This window comes from Solanum lycopersicum, chromosome 3, assembly GCF_036512215.1.
Source record: "Solanum lycopersicum chromosome 3, SLM_r2.1".
Lineage (NCBI taxonomy): Eukaryota > Viridiplantae > Streptophyta > Magnoliopsida > Solanales > Solanaceae > Solanum > Solanum lycopersicum.
In genome coordinates this window covers 41,894,941-41,910,404 of record NC_090802.1, presented here as the reverse complement: position 1 = coordinate 41,910,404, position 15,464 = coordinate 41,894,941, and positions in this window count along the sequence as shown.

The window sequence follows — 15,464 nt, the reverse complement described above, 5'->3', positions numbered from 1 at the left end:
CTAAAGCAACACTTTTGGTGGAGTAGAATGAAGCGCGACATTGTTGATTTTGTTGCCAAATGTCCAAATTGTCAGCAAGTAAAGTATGAACACCAGATGCTCGGAGGAACACCTAAGAGAATGCCCATTCCTGAATGGAAGTGGGAGAGAATTGCAATGGACTTCGTGGTTGGTCTTCCAAAGACATTGGGGAAGTTTGACTCTATTTGGGTAATTGTGGACTGATTAACTAAGTCTGCTCACTTCATCCCGGTCAAGGTGATCTACAATGCAGAGAAGTTAGCCAGACTCTACATCTCAGAAATTGTTCGATTGCATGGAGTTCCACTTTCCATCATATCAGATAGAGGTACGCAGTTTACTTCTATATTTTGGAGAACATTGCATGCTGAATTAGGTACTAGGTTGGACCTTAGCACTGCATTTCACCCTCAGACCGATGGCCAGTCTGAGCGAATAATTCAGATGTTGGAAGATATGCTTCGTGCATGTGTGATAAAATTTGGGGGTCAATGGGATAACTTCTTACCCTTAGCGGAGTTTTCATACAATAATAGCTATCACTCAAGTATTGATATTGCTCCTTTCGAAGCATTGTATGGGAGGAGATGTAGGTCTCCCATTGATTGGTTTGATGCATTTGAGGTTAGACCTTGGGGTACTGATCTTTTGAGGGATTCATTAGAGAAGGTGAAATCTATTCAAGAAAAGTTTTTAGCGGCTCAAAGCAGGCAAAAGGAATATGCAGATCGAAAGGTTAGAGACTTGGATTTCATGGAGGTGAGCAAGTCTTGCTGAAGGTTTCGCCCATGAAATGGGTGATGCGGTTTGGAAAAAGAGGTAAGTTAAGCCCAAGGTATATTGGACCATTTGAAGTACTTAAGCGAGTAGGGGAGGTGGCTTATGAATTAGCCTTTCCCCCAGAACTGTCAGGAGTGCATCCGGTATTTCATGTGTCTATGTTGAAAAGATACCATGGGGATGGAAACTACATTATTCGATGGGACTCAGTTCTGCTTGATGAGAATTTGACTTATGAGGAGGAGCCTGTTGCCATTCTAGATAGAGAAATTTGCAAGTTGAGGTCAAGGGAGATTGCATCTGTCAAAGTTCAATGGAAGAATCGACCAGTTGAAGAGTCCACTTGGGAGAAGGAGGCTGATATGCGAGAAAGATACCCACACCTGTTTACATATCCAGGTACTCCCTTTCGCCCTTATTTTTCTTCTAGTGATCGTTCGAGGACGAACGATGGGTAAATTGATATCTATTGTAACAACAAGTTTAGTCGTTTGAACCAGCAGAGTTAATTTCTGAAAATCACTGTCTGGGTCGAAGGATCCCACGATGGACCGTCATGGGCACGACGGACCGTCGAGGATGTCTCGTTCCAAAACACTTAGAATTCTGAAAAATTGGGTACTGAGAACAACTCTCTGAACTTCGCGATGACATGGCAGGACGGACCGTCGTGGGCACGACGGACCGTCACAGGCCCTTTAGTGAAAAGTTAGTCTCTGAACTCTGTGACGACTCAGCAGGACGGGCCGTCGCAGGCATGACGGCCCGTCACAGACTGCATAACCCTGATTGGGTCGGATTTTTGTTAAATATTTTAAGGGGTGTTTTGGACTATTCCTGCTTATAATTAGTTAATTTGGGATTTAATGTTAATAATTCAATTACTTGGGGGTTAAAGGAGAAAACCTTGGATTAATTAGTGGGTTACTTTTACCATCTTTCATGCGTAATTATATGCTAATTAGGGTAAAAGAAAGAGTTTGAATAAGGAAAAATAGAAAGAACAGAGAGAAAGGGGCGAACGATCGAGAGAGGGAGAAACGAAGAAGAAAGCAAAGCATTGGAAAAGTAGATTTCTTGACTTCAATTCTTCGGTGGAGGTAGGTTATGGTTTATGCTATTCGTAGTAAATTCTTAATAGCGAATGATATGTATTGGGTAGTGTTGTAAACCCTTCTATATGCTTAATTGTATGGTTGCATGAATGTGATTATATAATTATGATAAAATAAGCATGCTCAAGCTATTGAATCCTAAATCTTGAAGAAACCCTAATATACTTTGTTAATGATGATGCCTTGGTATAAAAAGAAGGCTTGATGAACGAAAGTAGTGAGATTAGGGGATCGGGTGTCACGTTCCGACACCAGGATAGTATATGAGGATCGGAGTGCCACGTTTTTCGGAACCAGGATAGTATGTGAAGATCGGAGTGTCACGTTCCGACACCAGGATAGTATATGGATCGGGTGCCACGTTCCGACACCAGGATAGTATATGGATCGGGTGCCACGTTCCGGTACCAGGATAGAATATGGATCAGGTGTCACGTTCCGACACCAGGATAATATATGAGGATCGGAGTGTCACGTTTCGGCACCAGGATAGTATATGAAGCGGAGTGTCACGTACCGACACGAGAGAAATAAAGATAATGAATCTTGAAAGATGTTAATATACTCAATTTAATGAACCTAATTCCCAAATGAGTATGATGGGGAGGCGTGAGTCCTCATTGATGTGCTTGGTGTTGTGACCAAGGGTTATGGTAATTGTAAATGTCGCATGTTGAGTATTGTAGTTGATTTTATGATATTATCTGATATATACTGTTTTCTATTTTGAGTTGGCCGATGATATCTACTCAGTACTCGTGTTTGGTACTGACCCCTACTTGTAATTGTTTTTCTTTGTTATTTGTGGAGTACAGCAAACGTACCGTCGTCTTCAACTCAACCGCAACTCTAGCCAGTCTTCATTACACCAGATTTCAGGGTGAGCTAACGCTTCTAGCTTGGACTGGATCTTCTTCTTCATGTCTTCATGCCTTGAAGTTCCGGCATGGACTAGCTTTTTATTTATTCTAAGCTTTCTCGATACTTTTAGAATTAGTAATTTGAGGATAGATGTTCTTGTGATGATGACTTCCAGATTTTGGGGATAATGATAAGTTTTGAGCTTTAGAAGTTATTATTGAGTTTTAAGTCTTCCGCGTTTTATTCTGTTTACTATGTTTGAAAATGTTGGGGTTTAGATTGGTTGGTTCGCTCACATAGTAGGATAAGTGTGGGTACCACTCGCGACTCGTTTTGGGTCGTGACATTATATATAAAAGAAATTTAAAAAAAATAGAATATCGATATTGGTGGGTCTATTTTTAAAAAAAATGTGTGGAATAGGTGGGTTTATACAAAAATAACTACATTTTATACATATATTAAAAAAAATAGGCTATGTATTTATATATATAAAAAATAGTCACTCTCTTACCAACTCAACCATCTTAGTGTCACATAAGTGAGATCAATGGTTAGAGAGGTTTGATATGTTGTATATTATTGAGTTTAAGGGTCTTGTTGATAAATGATTAAGTAGAAGGGTTTACAATACAAACTCATACAAGTGTTATAAGGATCCACCAGACCATTTGCCTTTGAATTTTAGACTTCTAGTTTTTTTTAAAAAAAATCGATTAGCTTAAAAATAAATATTTGTGGCGGAATGAGGGAACTCAATTTTACAAATGCACCTTTACAATAATATATTAATCAAATACGTAAAAGTGATGCAACAATTATATTTATTGATTTAATGGGAGAGTTTTATAATCTTTATGATTGTTATGATTCGTCTTTTCATATATAAATTCAAGGGCTTTTGAGTTTGATCTTGAAGTTTTAAGTTGTTCTTGGACTTTAATCTTGGGTTCAAATGCTTTTAGAGCTTGTTCTTGAATCTTTGATGAATTTGAACTTGAATTTGATCTTGACTTTATTCTCGAATTCAAGAGTTTCAAATTTGATCTTGATTTCTGGATTTGATGAACTTGATAACTTGAACTTAATGATCTTAATCTTGGATTCAAGGACTTTGGAGCAATGTTTCGAAATTATTTTAAATGCTCTTGTTTATTATAGTTCAAATGACATTGACTATTATTTTCTTCACATTCTATTTATAAGTTAGTCAAATAAATCAATTTTCAAGTCGTAAGATAACCTCGTGTTTGCTGACACTTAAAACGCCTAAATATTTTTTCTTGAAATGTTAATAAGAACCCCACACCCTTTTCTCTAATCTTTTAGTCATAATTATGTAAAGTCTTAAAACTTTTTACTTTTTTGAATTTCTTTTTAATAAAAATTAAGTGACGAGTCTTTCTAAACTAATTTTTCTCTTAAAATTTAATCGATTTTGAAAATCGCTTATTTCTTTTAACATGAAAACGCTCATGTTCATGGAAAACCTTTCACTTTGTTAATTAAAACATCAATTTTGATGTTAAATCAACATTTGATGATAAGGAATTGAAGATATAGGATTACATGAACTAACTCAAATGATTCACCACAAAAAGATCTCTGTAAAATCGCCTCCACTGATTTTTAAAAAATCAACGTGGAAGAAAATGGGGCAAAACCGCAAATTGCAGTTCAAAACCCTCTCTAGTCGTTAGGGCATATAAATTAAAAGCTTTTCTAGCATTATCTAAGTCGTTAATCAAAGGTCATACCAAGAAACATGTTTTTGTAACGACTTTTGATTAACATTGACTTTCTTATTTTATTTTATTTTTTTGGCATCTTAATGAACTCTAACTCATCAAACTCACATTCACCATCTCAAGTAGGATCAGACTATCATTACTTTTTGGCTCTGCATCACTCTCATATTCACACTGAACATGATATGTTTCACTGTAATTGATAACGTTAGGGGCAAAAACAAATTCTTCATAATCATCAATGGCAAATACATGAACTATCCTAAACTCTTCAGTTAGTGACTCCTGAAGTATCCTAATTTTATCAGAATCTTGAACCAAGAACAAATTTTCATAAGGTCCCTTCCCAAGTACTCCCTTAACTAATACAAACCTCAAGCTATTTTAAAGTTTAGGTGATCGGAATTAAGGGCTATCAAAGAAGGAACATACCTTTCATCATATAGTAGGTGAGTTATAAAGTCCATTTACCTCAATGGTGAAATAAAAGATCTGCAAAAAAAAAAGCAAAATAAAATAGCAAAACATTAATATATAGGACCCCACATTAATAACAAAGCACATGTAAATGAGAAAAAGGCTAGAAAGTGACTTGTATAACATACAAAATCAAAGGAAATGATTTCGCAATAAAAAAACACAACAATATGGATTAAACAATTAGATCGACACCACACATTCAGATTCGAGGATAAAATCTTAAATTATTTGCAAGTAATCTAAAAATGTTTCAATACCAACATAAAAACAACAAGAAGGGACCTCAAAACTAAATAAAGACATGCAAGACTTTTAACTCCTCCCAATAGATCAAATCCCAACACACATGTAAACTTGAAGGAAGAGTAATATTTTATCTCAAATATAAGGAATCATCAAAATTTACAACAATATTTACTAAAGTATTCATAAATCAATATTATATATAAACCCAAATATCAAAATACAACTATAAAAAAAACCTTTAAAATCCTACAGAAAGTAAACAGAAAATTATTTTCATCATAATATAAAAGAAAATTTACCTTCTAAATCGAGATTCCAGAAGAAAGATTAGCAAATTCTTCTAAATTTATATTCTTCAAGGAAAATATGTTCTTCAAATAATCTCTGAATGGAATAGTAAAACGACGAGGTGAAAATAGATAATGTTTCCCGCTTAATATTAGTGGTTGATCCAACAAAAATGGGTTAGGGTTGAATTGTTAATCGGGTCAAATTTTTTAGTGGGTATCCCAGTTGGCAAGCATAGGTGGTGGATTTAGTTTTATATGGCTTGCCACATCATTTCTGTTAAGTCTTAATGGTAATTATGGTCTCTTAGTATAACGTCGAGGGCATTTTTTTATCCTAAAATGTATTGAAGGGTAAGCGAGCATTTTCAACCCTACACCCTATTTTACTCTTCAAATATAGAATTCTGTATTTTGTCATATAACTACTCCAACCCAATTCTCTATTTTACTCTCTTAAAAAGAATATTTTCTTCTCTTCTTAATATTATTATTTCTAGTTCATTCTAATTTTCTTATTTCTAATATAAATCATTTATTTATTTTTCCCAATAATTACTTTATATAATTCTCATGTGATACACAATTTTATTTTTTCAAATTTTTTATTTAATATAAATTATATTTTATTCTAAATTTTTAAATACCATAAATTGCACGAAAAATACTATATGATATATAAATTAATGAATAAATTCAAATAAAGTGAAAATCGATTACACAAATATTACATAAACACTCAGTTTTTCAAATTATTACGTTGCTCCCTTAAATGATCTATTAATGTATTACGGAGTTCAAAATGAGCAGTTTTGTCCTTAATTTTATTATGTCTAGCTAAGAATTGTTCAAATCGGAGATTCTCATCTACCACCATTTCTTTCGTTGGAGTTAAAGCCCTACGACATCTTAAATTGGTTCATCAAGATAACGTTCATCCTCAATTATCATGTTGTGTAGTATAAAACATGTAGATTATATCATGTAACACTTCCTTTCTCCAAAAACGTGTCAGTCTTGCAATAATTGCAGAACTCCGAATACACGTTCCACATCTTTTTAACATGATTTTGTTTCATCGCGAAGTAATTATTATGTTATGCATTGTATTTTATTTTGCATTCAAATTATTATGTTATGTATTGTATTGTTATCTTGTATTTAAATTAAATTCTTCATCTTAACATTTAATTTTGTGTACTCTTTATAATAAAAATTAATAAAAAAGAATATTTTTATTATTGATGAAATATCTAAAAAATATATTAATTTGAAATTAATGTAGTATATATTAAATAATTTATAAAAATATTATATTTTCTTTAAAAAGAATCGTGAATATTAGATATTTAATTAATGAAATTATATGTAAAATAATATGTTAATGGTAAAGTAATGAAAACAATAATAAGATATTGTAAACGTAAAATAGAGAGTGTGAATAGTAGTTCCCCAATTTTGGAGAACTACTATTCAACTCTCTATTTGAAGAATAGAGAGTGATTTGGATGTGGGTTGGAGTGTCCATTCTCTATGTTACTCTCCGAATATAGAGGATGGAGAGTAAAATAGAGGTGGGTTGGAGATGATTTGATCCATTTCACATTGTTCATGAGCAATTTTGACCCTTTTCCATAGTTCAAAATGAGTAATGACTTTGACTATTTTTTTTATTTAAATACTATTTTATAAGTTAGTCAATAAATCAATTTTCAAGTTCTAGGATAACCTCGTATCAGCGTACACTTCAAACGCCTTAATTTTTTCCTTTGAAAAATGTTAATAAGAAATCGACACCCTATTCTCTAATTTTTAGGCTTAAACTGTGAAGTCTTGAAACTTTTAACTTTTCATAATTTCTTTTTAAAAAATAAGTGACGACTTTTTCAAAAATTGATTTTTCTCTTAAAGTTGAATCAATCTTGAAAATCGCTTATTTCTTTTAACATGAGAACACTCATGTTCATGAAAAATCTCTCACTTTGTTAATCAAATTTTGGTGTTAAATCCACATTAGATGATAAGGAATTGAAGATATATGGTTACATGAACTTACGTACTCAAGTGATTCACCATGAAAGATCTCTTTAAAATCGCCTCTAATAATTTTTCAAAAATCAATATGGGAGAAAATGTGGTAAAACCACAAATAGCATGTCAAAACCCTCTCAAGTCTCACTTTCATTATACGATTATCGCGATCGCGACCGATGGTACGCTTAAGCAAACCCTACAAAAAAAAATTCCTCTCCCTTTCATGAGCCAACCTTCACTAACCCCTCACAAACACAAGCCTTCTCTTGCTAACATGAAGGTTGCGAATGAAATGAGTCTGTGTGAAAGAGGGCGCTAGTAGAATCCAACAAACGCAATCAACTCAACTCTCAGAATTTATTCAGAGTTCTATAAATACAAACCAAAAATTCAACCCAAATAAATTGACATTCTAGACTCAATGTGACAATCGAAACATGAATATGGGGTATCCTTAACTTAAAACTTGTGAAAGTCACTAAAAGCAACATAACACTTCAAAAGGCCAAATAAGGATCGGGACCTCTAAAAATTCAACCAAGATCTCCTCTAAGCCTAAAATGATCCCCTAAATATAAAAGAACTATGAAAAATCGTTCTAAGTATTTAAACCCAGAATGTTGACCAAAGTCAACCCAAAGTCGAAATTTTCATAAATTTCCAACTTAAGACCTTGTTGCCACAAAAAAAGACTTTGAATCTGAACTTGACAACTCCCTTATACCTCAACCTCATCACACCCCTCGTGGGTGACACTCAGAGCAAAATATGATCACCCTCCATAAATATGAAGGTTCAAACTCTTTGGTTTGCACAACTCTTTTATAAACTCTAGGTTGTCAACACTCTACCTTGAATCATATGGACCTTCTTTATTTTTCAACTCCTAATATTTTTTTTAATTTATATTTTAATATTCCTTAGAATTTAAATAATAATTTGTTTTTCAAAATTTCTCTCTTAAATGGTTTATCATATTTGATACTAAGAAAATATCTTATATAGAAATAAAAAATTAATAGTTTTTAATTTTTCGATGAATACATTAACAAATTATTAATTTCTTGATAGTCACACATTAATATTCTTTTTAGTCACGAAATTTGATATTTCTTCAAATTAATTAAAAAATATATATTAATACATTATTTTAAAAACTATTTTAAATAATCAAGATTAATTTTAGTAGTGGTCATATTAATGTAAAATAATATCAAATATATTTATGCAATAAACCTAAAAAGTATTTTCAGGAACAATATATTAACTATTCAAGCATATTTTATTTTAAATTAGTTCAAAATTTCCGTTGTAAATCATGTCAAAATAAGTTTAGTATTTATTATTGTCCGTAAGAACTAATCAATAGACACTTTTCATTGTAAGATAGTTACAAAATATCCTTATGGGCCCATAACAAAAAGTAAAAACATGTATAGATTCTTCTAGATTTTCATTATGAAATGATGTTAAAATTACTAAAATGTCATTGATTGTCCTTCTAATGATCATTCTATATAATTAAAACTAGATATGGAAAGATTCGTTGCAGGCTCAACACTAAAGTCATAAATTATAATTTAAAAGAAATAAAAAGAGTAATCACCAAATTATTGGATAACAATGTGTTGTATTCATGGTTAATTTTCACAAATAAACGTCGAATTTAAATTTAAAAATATGTTTAAAATTTAAAATTTGAATTCAAATTCAAAAACATGTTTGAATAATTAAATTTTTGTTATAAACAATTTATATTATAGTGAATGTCTAATTATGTGGAGTCCTTTTATGATATGGTTAGGAATCTTATTTGGGGACCAAGTTAGGTTTTCCCTATAAATTAATAAAGGGGTTTTCCTTCATTGTAAATAAGATTTGTAGAAATATCTATAAATCTTGAATATACTTCAACGAATATGATGTTTTTTCTCTTCACCTACTTTGTTCTTCTTATAAATTTATATAGTTTCATAGCACGATATCAACACGATTTTTCTTTTGTTAAAGAATTGTGATAGAAGACGAGCAAAGTGCAAAAGGGATCTTGCATTATGTAAGAAGGTTGCAATAAGGTTGCTATATCTTCAAGATATGATTTATCTTTATGTTTTAATTATTCTGTGACAAATCTTGAGTTTCCATCTAGAGTAAGTATTTAAAGAGATGTGTCGACTTTTTATACGTTTTATGTTTAATCGATTGAAAAGAGAATTTTTTAGTTTATTTTAATAATTAAATGAGCACAATTTAATGAAAGGTATGTTTTCAACCTTTATATAAGATATGTGATCTATTAAGTTATACTTATTAACTACTCATATTGATTATAATAAATCAAAAAATCTCAATTTTTTGTGTAATTATATATATGATCATAGTAATGATCATCAAAAGTGATAAAATTATAATTATTTTGAAGGCTTGAGGTTGAGCCTCATTGTGGGTAAGACGGTATATTTAAGTTTTATCGCACCAAAAGAATAAGAAGATGAATTTACGTTCAATCGCACCAAGAGAGTAAGCCATTGGGTTAGTGTTCTGGTGTACCAAGATATTTGGGTTCAAGTTTCATCGATTTATGGCCTAAGACACTCTTATATGGATAAGACATTGAATTTTAGACACTCTTATATGGATAAGACATTGAATTTTAGTTTTAATGCACTATATTGATGATATAATAATGAATAATGAAAAATAATGTGTTTTTTATGAGAAGTCATGAAATTTACTGTATTTGCTTCATTATGTAAAGTGAATGGGGTAGTTGTGCGTAATATGTCTGAAAGAAGACAAGTGATTTAATAATACAAATAAATATGAAATGAGGTAATAAAGCTATAAAGCTATCATAATTTGTTATGCTCACATGTTTGTGATCCATTCACAAAGAATGAGAACTTTTGATAAATGCTAAAAATATAAGTTCATTCTCTAAAGGGAATGAGGTGTAAGACACCATGCTAGGCATGAGAAAGATTGCGACCTTTGGTCAATGATGTGGTATCACGAATAATTTCTCTAAGAAGACATGTATTATAGAAAAATTTCATGTTTTATCTCCAAGCTTGTATTGAAAAGAATTAGTTCAATTGAGGCAGATTCTATGGTAAATAAGAATTTTACTGATTCCAATACTTTCTTAGTTTGACACGATTGTCTGGTACATCGTTAGTCTATAATGTTTAGATGAATTATGAAAAATTAAAATGGACATCCATAGAAGAACCTAAAAATTGTTTTAAATGGTGAATTTTCTTGTAATGCTTACTAGCAAGGCAAGTTAATTGTAAGACCATCATAAATAAAAGTTAAGATTTGATTCCCTGCGTTCTATAAACGTATCGTGGACCTATTCATCCACATAGTGAATTGTTTAGATACTAAATTTACATAATAGATGTTTCTTCTATATGTTCTCAAGTGTTCATATTGTTATCTCGCAACTTGATGTTTGTAAAGGTATTGACATAAAATATATGATTACAGACACAATTTTCTGATAATCAGATTAGTCTATTCAGTGATGGGATCATGACTCACCTTTAGAACAGGTAGAGTAATTGAGAAAAAATAAACTTAAAATTTACTCTCGGATTATTAAAGTTGAACTTTTCTCATATAATAGTCATAGATTGGGAATTTACTAAAGCAAAAAGGCAAATGATTAGTTGGCATGAATAATTTTATCATCCCAAAGAGGTGCATACTGAGTAACGGACATACATTGAAACATAAAAGATCTTCAAGAATTCTTTACGCTGCTTCTTCTCGTGATAAGTTGATTGGATCAACTAATGTTGAGACTAAATTCCTAAATTTTTGAAAAGTGTTAAAGGTGAATATGGGCCCGTTCACCTATCATGTGATATGATAGAGAGATGTATCTATAAGATAAACACATGTGCATTTTTGTCAACCTATAGTTTGACAAAATTTGTGCAAGATAATTAAGTTAAGGGAACAACTTTGAGAATATGAAATCAAGATAATTCATCTTGATAATTTGATAAATATTCAAGCTGATGTGACATTAAATTCCTCAAATAAATAGTCAATCATTGCTTATGAGAATAAAGTTTTACGGTCTGAAATATAATGTAGTTGTATGCATCCGATCAATAAATTATGATCAAATTTTATTTTAATTGATTTATGGTCAGGGATCATATATTTTTCGTCTAATTATTTTGATATACAACATATAATCAATGAATATACAATTATGCACAAATATAGATTCGCCAAAAGATTGAGAAATATGTTAATTTATATAACATAAGGGGGAGATTAGAAGCAACACAAGAGTTATAATACTTTTATTAAATGTCCTTTAAGGATAGAGTCTACGACATGCATCAAGCATGATAGACTAATTGATTCTAAATAACACAATTTTTGATAAAGGGGGAGGATAAAAGATTCAAAACGAACATAATAAGGAGACAATGTGATCTTGAAGATCTTACGACATAACACTTCATGAAACCTCATGAGATGAGTACGTACCTGAAAATAATGAAGTAATGGGATCTCAATAAGTTATGTTATATTGTGAACCAACAGAAAGTGATAGTTTGTCGACGATATCTTTGATACAATCTAGCGCAATATTGTAAAAGATTATGAGGATATGAATTCTACGTCTATTAAAGTATGTTGGTGTATAAATAATTATCAAGTGAAAAGTGAAAAGATGCATCTTTGTAAGCGTAAAACTTATTTGACTTGCAATCTAGGCACTAGAAGAATATGTTATACATCTAATATTGGATGTTGTCACTTGACAAATTGATAGGAAAACATTCAATGGGTTCAATATCTAAAGCATATACAAGTTTTTGGAGAACTTGTTTATTATCCTCATATATAAATTAAAGCAATCAAGAATCTTTTGTTTTGTTAAGCAAGTTGATGACTGATACGCTCAAAATTACTTCTCAAATGAGAAGTAAAGCGGTCGCGTCAAGTAAATAACCCAACTAGTGAGGTTGGGATCGTTCCCACGAGGAAAATAGTCTAGACTTAACTTCAACTTGTTATTACTATTATTCGGTTGATGACTTCCTTAGAAAGTAAAAACATAAAAAGGGGGTTCTATCTCTAAATAAGTGAAAATAAACAACAAACTTGAAGGAGACACTTAACAGCTTTTAATTTTGGGTTTTAATCAATTAATCAATGTAACTAGGGTTTATCTGTTCCCCACAGGTTCATAACTTGATAATTCTAACAATAACAATTCTTTCCTAGTATCTTGCATGCAAAGTGATAAGTTATGTATTTCTAAATCCTTGGTCCGGCATCTAGAAAATCTCACTCTGCACCTTGGTCCGGCTACGTGTGTTGCTTTCCTAACTCTTATCTTTACCTCATATTAAGCATCGTATTCGATATTTGACTAAGTTATTATCTCGTACCAATCAATACTAGCCTATTAGATAGTATACACTAAATCTATGTTAATAATTCTTTTCCTATTATCTACCTCCTTGGTCCGGCAAGTAGCATTAAGGCGAGTTCTAACGTTGATCATCCGTTAAAAAGACTTCTAAGGGAAAGAATTATTAATACATGCAAGACACTATTCTAGAATTGTTATTTTAGCTAGGGTTTATCTCATTATTTGCCTATGGTTCCCACAACCCTAATTATGGAGTTTAGTTACTTATGGCCATAAACACAATATTCAAATATGTTAAATAAGAATTCATGTACTTACTTCAATGAGAAAGAATAAAGTCCGAAAATCTGCTTGATTAATCACCAAAAATCACTTGTAAGAATCTCAAAAAAATCAAACACTACTACACAAAGTCTAATAATATGATGTCTAATCTCCCAGAGTCTAACCTCAAAAACGAGGTTTTTCGAACTATTTATAAAAGATAAAAACCTAATTAAACAAGGATTCTAATTACTGAAAATCTGCCAAAACGCGGCTGGGTCGACGGACCACGCGACGGACCGTCGTGGTCACAACAGACCGTCGTGGACTCCGTCGTCCCATACTTGGTGTAATTTCTTCTGCCGCTTTCTTCATTCACCTCGAAGGCAAGTGTGACGTACCGTCGTAGGCACAACGGTCCGTCGAGGGTCTTCGTTTCAAAATACTTCAACTCTTGGAATCTGGGTACTGGGATCACTTCTCTGATCTTCACGACGAACCTGCAGGACGGACCGTCATAGCCATGACGGATCGTCACAAGCTTCGTAATCCCACACTTGGTCAGACTTCCCCATCTTCCTTCAGCAGCTGCACTACGCTGCCACTTACGGACCGTCATAGGCACGACGGACCGTCATAAGCTCCGTAGGTGGTCTCTTCTGCATTTTTCGCTCAAAATCTCCGTTTTCAGCTCTGGACAGATTTCCTGCAAAACAAAGAGAAACTTATATCAAAATTAGCACAAAAAAGGCTTTCGAACACATTAAACTCAAGGAAAAAGTATTAATTATATTGTGAAACCACGGTATATCAATGACTTAAATTGAAACTATTGAAGAGTTTTCAAAAGGCAATAGATTATATTCTTAAAGAAGTTGAAGTAAGGAACTTGTAGAAATTTTTGATCATGAAGGAAAGATTCATAAAAGGAGATAGAATGAAGAATATTTTGTCAAAACTTTTCTACACACATGAGCTCCTAAGAACGGTGATATCAACATGCAACATGTTTGTTCAAGTAATACTATAGTTGGATTATTCACCAAGTCTGTACCAATTATAACTTTCAAGAAGATAGGGCACAAGCTTGGAAAACGAAGATTCAAATATATGAATTGATGTTTCATTAAGGGGAGTTAATACGTGATGTACTCTTTTTCCCTCACAAGGTGTTGTACTATTGGGTTTTCCTTGTAAGGTTTTTAATGAGGCATCCATAATACATTATTAGATATGTGTACTATTTTTCATTCACTAGATTTTAATCCAATAGGTTTTATCTAGTAAGGTTTTAACGAGGCACATAATCAACTGACATTCAAGTGGGAGTGTTATAGACAATTTATAGTATAGTGAATATCTAATTATGAGGAGTCCTTTTAGGATATTGTTAACAATCTTACTTGGAGACCAAGTTAGGTTTCCCCTATAAACAAAGGGGTTTTCCTTCATTGCAAATAAGATTTGTGAAAGATCTATAAATCCTGAATATACTCAAGATGAATAAGAAGTTTTTTCTCTTCCCCTACTTTATTCTTCTTCTAAATTTATATACTTTCATAACAATTTAAATTTAAAATTTAATAATGTTTAAACAATCTATAATTTTTTAAATGTTTTCTTTGTATAAATTAGAAATAATTGTTCGTTATAATAATAATAATAATAATAATAATAATAATATAATAATAATAATAATAATAATAATAATAATAATAATAAGGTTTTACATATAAATGAATTATTATTTCCATCATGTTTGATATATTTAAATGTTTTATATATAAATGCAGTAATCTATTTATTAAAACAATTGTGAATTATTAATATTATTTTAAAAATATTAAATTTAGAAGTTGTGAAAAGATAGTTAAAATATTTCACATAAAAAATGTATGATTATAACTTCCCATAATAAAGGCAATCATATACGTGCTTATCAAATATTATGTGTTCTTAAAACAAAATAAATAAATAATCATAACTTTGTAAATTCTTAATTTTAGCAGAATTATCTTAAATATTTATCATGAATTTTCAACTTTTATTAAAAAAAAATTCCAAAACCAATATTTTTTAAGCATTTAACCTTTTAATATTAACAATAATCATATTTTATTTAATTTCAAAAGTAATAACTATCCTAACTTCACAATTAGAGATTCATGTTTAATATTTATTTTTAAATTTGAAATTATTATAGGACACTAAAACCACACCT